General features: G+C 45.4%; 1 pseudogene; it reads left to right on the plus strand.

The window, feature by feature from the left end:
• The first annotated feature begins 8,722 nt into the window (after window positions 1-8,722).
• LOC124790190 lies at window positions 8,723-8,840 on the plus strand (annotated as a pseudogene).
• The last annotated feature ends 2,004 nt before the right edge of the window (window positions 8,841-10,844 follow it).

The following is a 10,844-nucleotide window of genomic DNA, read 5'->3' on the forward strand; positions in this document are numbered from 1 at the left end:
CCCTAGTCAATAAATTCCAGCGTACTAGTAGTGTTGCAGATGAAGAACGTCTAGGGAGGCCGGCCATAACGCCAGAAACCGTGCAAAGTGTACAGGATGCGATCACACGTAGCCCTTCCGCATCTACCAGGAGACTTAGTACGGAGCTAGGTATTCCTCAAACCACTGTATGGAGAGTTCTTCCTTACAAGCTGCACAAAGGTGCGCACCATATCCGGGTCGTACATAAGCTTGAAGCGGAGGACTGCATAACCAGACAAGCTATGTGTATGTCCTGCTACAAGTTGTGAAAAATGATAATTTGATGCAAAATGTCTTGTTCAGTGATGAAGCTATATTTCATACCTGTGGACACGTGAACAGACACAACTGCAGGATCTGTCAACCAAGTGTGCTGCATGAATGGCAACGGGACACAGAAAAAGTGAATGTATGGTTAAGGATAACGAGGTCAACAGTGTACGGGCCCTTCTTCTTCCCCAAACAAACCGTTACTGGAACTACATACCTAGATATGTTAGAACAGTTTTTGGAGCCCCAGTTGATATCTGCTGGGATTATGGATACTGTTGTCTTTCAACAGGATGGTGCACCACACCATTTTGGCCTCGTTGTTCGGGATTATCTGAATCAAGCATTTTCCGGCAGATGGATTGGTCATGCCTCTCCACGGATGTTGGCACCCCGCTCTCCTGACTTGACACCCTTAGACTTTTTTGCATGGGGGTTTATCAAGACTAAGGTATACCCCCCCCCCCCCCCCCCCCCATGAACCATAGACCTTGCCGTTGGTGGGGAGGCTTGCGTGCCTCAGCGATACAGACGCCCGAACCGTAGGTACGGATGCAACCGTTCTACGGATCGGAGAGTGGAATGTCAGATCCCTTAATCGTGCAGGCAGGTCAGAAAATTTAAAAAGGGAAATGGGTAGGTTAAAGTTAGATATAGTGCGAATTAGTGAAGTTCGGTGGCAGGAGGAGCAAGACTTTTGGTCAGGTGAATACAGGGTTATAAATACAAAATCAAACAGGGGTAATGCAGGAGTAGGTTTAATAATGAATAAAAAAAATAGGAGTGCAGGTAAGCTACTACAAACAGCACAGTGAACGCATTATTGTGGCCAAGATAGACACGAAGCCCACGCCTACTACAGTAGTACAAGATTATATGCCAATTAGCTCTGCAGATGATGAAGAAATTGATGAAATGTATGATGAGATAAAAGAAATTATTCAGGTAGTGAAGGGAGACGAAAATTTAATAGTCATGGGTAACTGGAACTCGAGAGTAGGGAAAGGGAGTGAAGGAAACATAGTAGGTGAATATGGATTGCGGCTAAGAAATGAAAGAGGAACCCGTCTGGTAGAGTTTTGCACAGAGCATAACTTAATCATAGCTAACACTTGGTTCAAGAATCATGAAAGAAGGTTGTATACATGGAAGAATCCTGGAGATACTAGAAGGTATCAGATAGATTATATAATGGAAAGACAGAGATTTAGGAACCAGGTTTTAAATTGTAACACATTTCCAGGGGCAGATGTGGACTTTGACCACAATCTATTGGTTATGAAATGTAGATTAAAACTAAAGAAACTGCAAAAAGGTGGGAATTTAAGGAGATGGGACCTGGATAAACTGAAAGAACCAGAGGTTGTGCAGAGTTTCAGGGAGAGCATAAGGGAACAATTGACAGGAATGGCGGAAAGAAGTACACTAGAAGAAGAATGGGTAGCTCTGAGGGATGAAGTAGTGAAGGCAGCAGAGGATCAAGTAGGTAAAAAGACGAGGGCTAGCAGAAATCCTTGGGTAACAGAATAAATATTGAATTTTATTGATGACAGGAGAAAATATAAAAATGCAGTAAATGAAGCAGGCAAAAAGGAATACAAACGTCTCAAAAAGAAGTGCAAAATCGCTAAGCAGGGATGGCTAGAGGACAAATGTAAGGATGTAGAGGCTTATCTCACTAGGGGTCAGATAGATACTGCCTACAAAAAAATTAAAGAGACCTTTGGAGAAAGCAGAACCACTTGCATGAATATCAAGAGCTTTGATGGAATCCCAGTTCTAAGCAAAGAAGGGAAAGCAGAAAGGTGGAAGAAGTATATAGAGGTTCTATACAAGGGCGATGTACTTAAGGACAATACTGTGGAAATGGAAGAGAATGTAGATGAAGATGAAATGGGAGATACGATACTGCGTGAAGAGTTTGACAGAGCACTGAAAGACCTGAGTCGAAACAATGCCCCCGGAGTAGTCAACATTCTATTAGAACTACTGACGGCCTTGGGAGAGCCAATCCTGACAAAACTCTACCACCTGGTGAGCAAGATGTATGAGACAGGCGAAATACCCTCAGACTTCAAGAAGAACATAATAATTCCAATCCCAAAAAAAGCAGGTGTTGACAGATGTGAAAATTACCGAACTATCAGTTTCATAAGTCACAGCTGCAAAATACTAACACGAATTCTTTACAGACGAATGGAAAAACTGGTAGAAGCCGACCTCGGGGAAGATCAGTTTGGATTCCGTAGAAATATTGGAACACGTGAGGCACTACTGACCTTACGACTTATCTTAGAAGAAAGATTAAGGAAATGCAAACCTATGTTTGTAGCATTTGTAGACTTAGAGAAAGCTTTTGACAATGTTGACTGGATTACTCTCTTTCAAATTCTAAAGGTAGCAGGGGTAAAATACAGGGTGCGAGAGGCTATTTACAATTTGTACAGAAACCAGATGGCAGTTATAAGAGTCGAGGGGCATGAAAGGGAAGCAGTGGTTGGGAAGGGAGTGAGACAGGGTTTTAGCCTCTCCCCGATGTTATTCAATCTGTATATTGAGCAAGCAATAAAGGAAACAAAATAAAAATTCGGAGTAGGTATTAAAGTCCATGGAGAAGAAATAAAAACTTTGAGGTTCGCCGATGACTTTGTAATTCTGCAGGGACATCAAAGGACTTAGAATAGCAGTTGAACGGAATGGACAGTGTCTTGAAAGGAGGATATGAGATGAACATCAACAAAAGCAAAACGAGGATATTGGAATGTAGTCGAATTAAGTCGGGTGATGCTGAGGGAATTAGAGTAGGAAATGAGTCACTTAAAGCAGTAAAGGCGTTTTGCTATTTGGGGAGCAAAATAACTGATGATGGTCGAAGTAGTAAGATATAAAATGTAGACTGGCAATGTCAAGGAAAGCGTTTCTGAAGAAGAGGAATTTGTTAACATCGGGTATAGATTTAAGCGTCAGGTAGTCGTTTCTGAAAGTATATGTATGGTGTGTAGCCATGTATGGAAGTGAAACATGGACGATAAATGGTTTGGACAAGAAGAGAATAGCTTTCTAAATGTTGTGCTACAGAAGAATGCTGAAGATTAGATGGGTAGATCACATAACTAATGATGAAGTATTGAATAGAATCGGGGAGAAGAGGAGTTTGTGGCACAACTTGATAAAAAGAAGCGTCCGGTTTGTAGGACATGTTCTGAGGGCAGCGTTGAGGGTAAAAATCGTAGAGGGAGACCAAGAGATGAATACACTAAGCAGATTCAGAAGGATGTAGGTTGCAGTAAGTACTAGGAGATGAAGAAGCCTACACAGGATAGGGTAGCATGGAGAGCTGCATCAAACCAGTCTCAGAACTGAAGACCACAACAACAACAACAATAAGGTATACCAGGTGAAGATCCGCAGCACTGAATACTTAACACAGCGGATTCGAGCCGCAGCTGCTAAGATTACACCAGATATGCTTGGGCAAGTTTTTCGGTCTACAGTGGAGCGGTGGGGGATGTGCCTATACATGCAAGGTGGTCACATTGAAATGTACTGAAATTATGTCCTATTGTAACATAAGTTACAGTGCCATTACATATTAGTTAATAAAATTTGTTTAAGTACAAATTTATAATGACTTTAGAATCACCCTGTATAATTACTACTCAGAAGTTTACTGTTAGTCTTGTAATACACGAAGACACACCTCAAGATCTCCGTTGCGCCCACCGCTATTGGAAGTCAACTAACGTTAGAGCGCAGCACCACAAGCCAACTACGGCAGCAGCACAATTCTATGACGAGCCTTCAAAATGAAAAGCGAACACCCGCCACAGCAGGGCCACGGAACTGATCCATTGAAAAGTAACCACCATACGGGTTGAGATATTTATCCCACCGGGAGACGAGTTGATCAATTCCTGTTTCGTAGAAAGCAGTCGGACACTGACGGATCCACAACCGCTCCCACTCTCGCGCCGGCCGGAGTGGCCGTGCGGTTCTAGGCGCTACAGTCTGGAACCGAGCGACCGCTACGGTCGCAGGTTCGAATCCTGCCTCGGGCATGGATGTGTGCGATGTCCTTAGGTCAGTTAGGTTTAATTAGTTCTAATTTCTAGGCAACTGATGACCTCAGAAGTTAAGTCGCATAGTGCTCATAGCCAAGCCCACTCTCGCACTAACTCGTCCCACTGAAACCGACGCTAACGCATGTTGCTCTTCAGGTCGCCAAGGATGCGAACATCACACGGCGAACGATCCAGCCAGTACAGAAGATGTTGCAGTGTTTCCCAACCAAATCACTGAAGCGTAGCCTTTGTCCGATTGGTAGTCTTGGAGTGGGCGTTATCGTACAACAGAATGATTCCGTCTGACAGTATTCCCAGACGCCCTGACTTAATGGCACGTCGAAGATCCTGTATAGTGTCTTTTTAACTCTACACATTGAATGTGAATCCACGCTCGATAAACTCTACAAGCAGAGAGTATCGAAGCAGAAGGTCATTAAGACTTTACCGGAACTTGTGTGAACAGCTTTGGATTTCTTTCACGGGCGAGATGTAGGCTGTTGTGTACAATTTCGTACACAGTGGGAAGGAGAGGTGGCCTACAGGGTGGTATGGGAACTGTCGTCGTAGGAAAGCTTAACAGGAACAGAGATTATTAGCGAACAAGTTAACACAACAAACAGAAGATGTACTTAACTCGTATTTCTCCAAGCGAACGAAAACTCATGACAAATAATACAGCAAGAAATAGATTGTAGCTCTCAGCGTCTCACGGAAGAGCCTCCAAGCGTGGGTGGGGCGAGCAGCTGCCGCCAGCCATCCTGTACCGCAGCACCAAAGGGCGCTCGTAGCCTAGAGCCGATGGAGGCATGGGATCAGTGGGCGTGCACCACTGCGTCCACCAGATCCCGCGCAACCGCTTCTGGCATCTGTCGGAAACTTGCTGTTCCACTGCCAAATGTAGAACGCCGATGGGGTGGTATCGGTATTTGACACGACACGGGATGTTTTTACTGTTGGCTTTGCTGTTTGCTCTCAGGCTGTTGGAATGCTGTCGGACGGAACCATATTGCTTCTGGATAACGCCTGCCCCTACAGAACAATTCGGACGAAGGCTGCCCTTCAGTGATTTGGGTAGGAAAAACTATAACATCCTACAATTCGGACGAAGGCTGCCCTCCAGTGATTTGGGTGGGAAAACTGTAACATCCTTCATACAGCCCGGATCGTTAACCGTCTGACCTTCACATCGTTCGGGGCTTGAAGAAAGACACGCATGGGCGTCGGTTTCAGTCAGACGAGGAAGAGTAAAAGTGGGTGTGGTTAGCGATCCATCAGTGACCACTCACGTGCTATGAAACGGGAACTGATCATCTCATCTCTCATTGAGATAAAGCTCTTAGTGTGGATGGTTACTTCTGAATGGAAACATTCCATGGACCCATTGTGATGGCTGTTCGGTTTTGATCTGACTGCCCTTTATAGTTCAGGTCCGGCAGCCAGCTAGTATTATTAGCCAAAAATGTATAGCTGAGCAATATTTAACTGAAAGTGCCAATTGACTGTCATTTAGTTGTATTCAAAGTGTTAAACAGTTATTGTGTTCTGCAGCAGTATCTGACAATAATGTGAGCATGAATTACCTTCCAGTTAAGTATCCGATATGAAAGAGTTTCACTAAAGTGACGCAACAGTCTTGATGCGTGCTGTAGCTCCCCATCTCGGCTTCCTCCAGAGATAAAACTACGGGATGAAGAAAAAATGCCGCACTTGACGGTCGGCATGCGCTTCCTCATCACAATTCGAGACAAAATTGTATCTAGCAAAACTTAGTCCTGCCAATAGTTTTAACAGAAACGCGATAAAAAAAAAGAAAAAAAGAAAAGAAACGAAGCTCTGGCAACGCTATAACCGTGTGGAGCGTGGCGAGGAATAGGCAGCGCGAAACTGTGCTTTGCCGGATCTGTGCCATTAGCTCAGTGAGATTAGGCAAGGTCATAGGGAACGGTACATACACGTACGAGCAACGATCGCTTTAGAAAAGATGTTCAAAGCGACCACCTCGCATTTGCAAACGCTTTGCCACTCGCTGGATCATACTTTGCTGGAGTTGAGTTCACGCCAAACTTTCTTTTTCAGTTAAAGCATCAAACTGTACCCAGTTTATATCTCCACAATGCGATATCTTGTGCATTTCTTTGTATTAAGACAAAACATGAACTTCTTAGAGACATAAACGACTACTTTCTTTCGTTCATGACGCAAGTAAAGCCTATAGAAAATAATAATCGATACAGTAACATCTGTAAGTTGGCGTAGGCTGTTTAGGTTTTTATGTTGGTAACGTCACATAGCGCTCTGTATGAAAATCACTGGCTGTGCTGTCTGCAGTCTGTGGCTGGTTGGCATTGTTGGAATATTCGCTATTGTAGTGTTGGGCAGTTGGACGTGAACAGCGCGTAGCGTTGCGCAGTTGGAGGTGAGCCGCCAGCAGTGGTGGATGTGCGGAGAGAAATGGCGCAGTTTTGAGAGTGGATGATCTGGACGTGTGTCCATCAGAGACAGTAAATTTGTAAGACTCGATGTCATGGACTGATATATATATATATATATATATATATATATATATATATATATATATATATATATATATAACGACTGTTGAACATTATTAAGGTAAATACATTGTTTGTTCTCTATCAAAATCTTTCATTTACTAACTATGCCTATCAGTAGTTAGTCCCTTCAGTAGTTAGTATCTTTTATTTAGCTGGCAGTAGTGGCGCTCGCTGTATTGCAGTAGTTCGAGTAACGAAGATTTTTGTGAGGTAAGTGATTCATGAAAGGTATAGGTTACTGTTAGGGTCATTCTTTTGTAGGGATTATTGAAAGTCAGATTGCGTTGGGCTAAAAATATTGTGTGTCAGTTTAGTGATGATCAGAATATGTAAAGAGAGAAATGTCTGAGTACGTTTAGTTTTGCTCAGCTGTTTGAAAATCAAATAACGGAAGGGGTTAACCAGTACAGTAATTGATAAATTTTTCTAAGGGGACGTTTCACATCGTCTGTATCCAGTGAGGCTTAAAAAGCACAATAGGTAGGCTACACAAGATTGCACATCATGCTATGCACAGTAATTCCATGCTGTATGTTTGACATCCAGGCTTATTTTCACAGGACCGGTACGTACACGTACGAACAACGTTTGCTTTAGAAAAGATGTTCAAAGAGACCACCTCGCATTTGCAAACGCCTTGCCACACACTGGATCGTACTTTGCCGGACAGTAAACAACACACTGCCATCCACTATTGCCGAAGCGGCATGCTCGCGAGCTATTCGGTAGTGTTACAATGAATTTGTTCCTTTAAGTGTTCCCACAAATAAAAAAGCCTAATGGATAAAGTCTGGGGAACGTGGAGATCACAACAATGGACCTCTACGACCAGTTCATTTCCATGGAAACGCTTCATTTAAATAGTTATGCACATTTATTCCAAACTATGGTGGTGTACCATCATGCTAAAACTATAGCTGTGGCTGAACTCTACGATGCCAGCCCACAGGTTCATGCCAAAGCGTGCCTGAAAGCCACGTTCACGAGTGGAGCGTTGATTGCGTTCCGACCAATAATGGCTGTTGTGGAGGTTGAAAATGCTTTCACGAATGAAGCTAGATTCGTCTTCTTACATCACATCATTTTTTAAATGTTCGTTATCTTCCGGTTGGCGCAAAAGCCACTCACAAAACTGTACTCTTCGAAGGTGGTCTTCCGACCGCTGATGCTGAGTTAATATGTAAAGATATGGATGCAGTTCTTCATCGTGCAACACTTCAGCAAACAGTATTTGAGATATCAGGAACTACCTTGCAGTATCAGGGGAGTGCCGAGGTGATAGGAGAACGATTTCAAGAATCGTGATCCTTGGAGTACCTCTGCCCATTTCTTGTGGATGAAGACTACCGGTTTCCCGAAGGCGTTGCTCCATCTGAGGAAAAACATTCTCATAGGGATGGCGCCTTTGAAGGTACCGAGACATGCGGTATGGCCGCGCGGTTAGAGGCGCCGTGTCACGGTCCCTCCCGCCGGAGGTTCGAGTCCACCCTCGGGCATGGATGTGTGTGTTGTCCTTAGCGTAAGTTAAAGATAGTTTAAGTGGTGTGTAATCTAGGAACCGATGATCTCAACAATTTGATCCCTTAGGAATTCACACACATTTGAACATCTGATCATTTTGAAAGTACCGTGCAGCATATGCAAGAGGTGCAGCAGCAGGTTTGATTCTCGAACGTACCTAGCACCAAATTCATATTGAAGTATACATCGTTTGTGTACTCCATCGGAAAGCCGCCCTACATGAACTTGACAGGACCAGTAATGGTTGTGCACTGCACGGTTTGTAGATAAGTTCATGCAGTTTAATGGATCGCCAACGGCCTTGCCACAGTGGTAACAGCGGTTCCCGTCAGATCACCGAAGTTAAGCGCTGTCGGGCTGGGCTAGCACTTGGATGGGTGAGCATCCGGTCTGCCGAGCGCTGTTGGCAAGCGGGGTGCACTCAGCCCTTGTGAGGCAAAGTGAGGAGCTGCTTGATTGAGAAGTATCGGCTCTAGTCTCGGAAACTGGCATGCGGCCGGGAGAGCGGTGTGCTGCCCACATGCCCCTTATCCGCGTCCAGTGACGCCTGTGGTCTGAGGATGACACGGCGGCCAGTCGCTACCTGTGGGCCTTCGTGGCCTGTGCGCGAGGAGTTTAGTTTTTAGTTAATTTTAGTTTGATGGATCCCTCTGTCATGAGATAGGCTATTGTCATGTGACAAAATGATGTCCTGGTCATAAACGACGAGCAATAGGGAACGGATAATTAAAAAACAAAGAAAGGAACCTTACGAGGTTTCGAGCCGTAGCTGCATGGTGAACGTGGGTTTGATATCCAGCAGCCGACTCAATCAGCTACGGTGGCTGGTACGATAGTGTGGGGTGACACACGTTTCTCTGTACATTCCAATGCGCTTGATGATGTGACAGTGTTGCCAGCTCGTCATTTTCAGTCAAGTGTTTTCAGAACGCACCCAATCTGATTTTGCTAGATAAACTTTCGTCTTTAATCTGGATGGAGAATCGCACGCTGACCTCCAGAACTGCATTTGTTTTCTACACCCTGTACAGTAGGGTCATTTATGGTTGATTCGCTATACGTCAAAGTTTGCATGTCTCTTCAGTTTTGTTTCAGAATGACACAAATTCGTGGACTGAGTAAGCTATTGCTTGGAAATTACTTAAAGGTCTCGTTACAAGGGATATTTTGTAGCAAAGTTGTAATCAGGCGATGTTTCACCACAGGGATTCGATGTAACTATCTGCATGTGGAAGTATGTGACACGGAAGTTCTAATGCCTAGGCTCACCGAGTTTCCATGAAACATACGGCAACCGCAGAAGATCAGCAATGAATCACAGCCGAACAGCTATGAAACTCGTCCACGAACAAATACCGCCAGCCGTACCCGAAGGATTGCATCCGAGACTCCGGTAGACACAAGCCTGCCTCTCTGCCAGGCGAACCATTAGTTAATGCCTCGGCTAGTTCTCGTCTCGCTCGGGCCGCGTGGGAACGGTATCGCGAGACTGCTCCAGGCGGCGTTTCGCTTACCAGGAAAGCGCCATTTGTCAACTGGCCATCTGCAGGCTGCGCAACCGCTCCGCCAACTGCGTGTATGCCGCCTAATGGCGGCCAGTCAACTTTTGCAAAGTAGCGCTGCAGGGGGCCGGCGAAAGCAGAGCGGCGTGGGTGGCCAGCCGAGGCGGCTTGTCAGCGCTGATGATCGTCACATCGGCGAGCGAAAGTAGGGCTGCCGCGAGGGACGAGGTCGGGGACCGCGATCTCTCTTGGACGCTGTGCTCACTCTGCAACGTCCCTACCCATTTTCGTCACGCAATAACGCACGAGAGGGGTACAATAACTGCGAGGAGGTTTGTTTTATTCATGATTACAATGCACCGTAGTATTCTGCACTCTTCTGGCTATACAACCGTGTGTCCCAACATAATCTCCGTTTAATGCGACGGCCTTACGCCACCACTTTACTGGCATGGTACTGCCCGCATGGTACTACTCGATTGGTCGATATCTTGCTGCGTCAGTAACTTCTCTATCACCCACGTGCTGCTTCTCCTGTAGTATATCTTTGACTGGGCCATACAGATAGAAGTCGAAAGATGCGAGATCCGGGTTGCACGGTCTATGAGGAAGAACAGTCTCCGCACGGAGTGGTCGCGCGATTTGAGGCCTCGGATTTCGCTGCCCCCCCCGCCGGAGGTTCGAGTCCTCCCTCGGGCCTGGTCGTGTGTGTTGTTCTTAGCGTAAGTTAGTTTAAGCAGTGTGTAAGTCAAGGGACCGATGACCTCAGCAGTTTGGTCCCTTAGGAATTCACACACACACACACACACACACACACACACACACACACATTTGAACAACAGTCGAGTGAAGTTTTGTGGGCTCCTCTCGGGTACGCAGACTCGAGCGAGGCCTTGCGTTGTCGTGGAGAA

The sequence above is a fragment of the Schistocerca piceifrons genome, chromosome 3, assembly GCF_021461385.2.
Source record: "Schistocerca piceifrons isolate TAMUIC-IGC-003096 chromosome 3, iqSchPice1.1, whole genome shotgun sequence".
NCBI lineage: Eukaryota > Metazoa > Arthropoda > Insecta > Orthoptera > Acrididae > Schistocerca > Schistocerca piceifrons.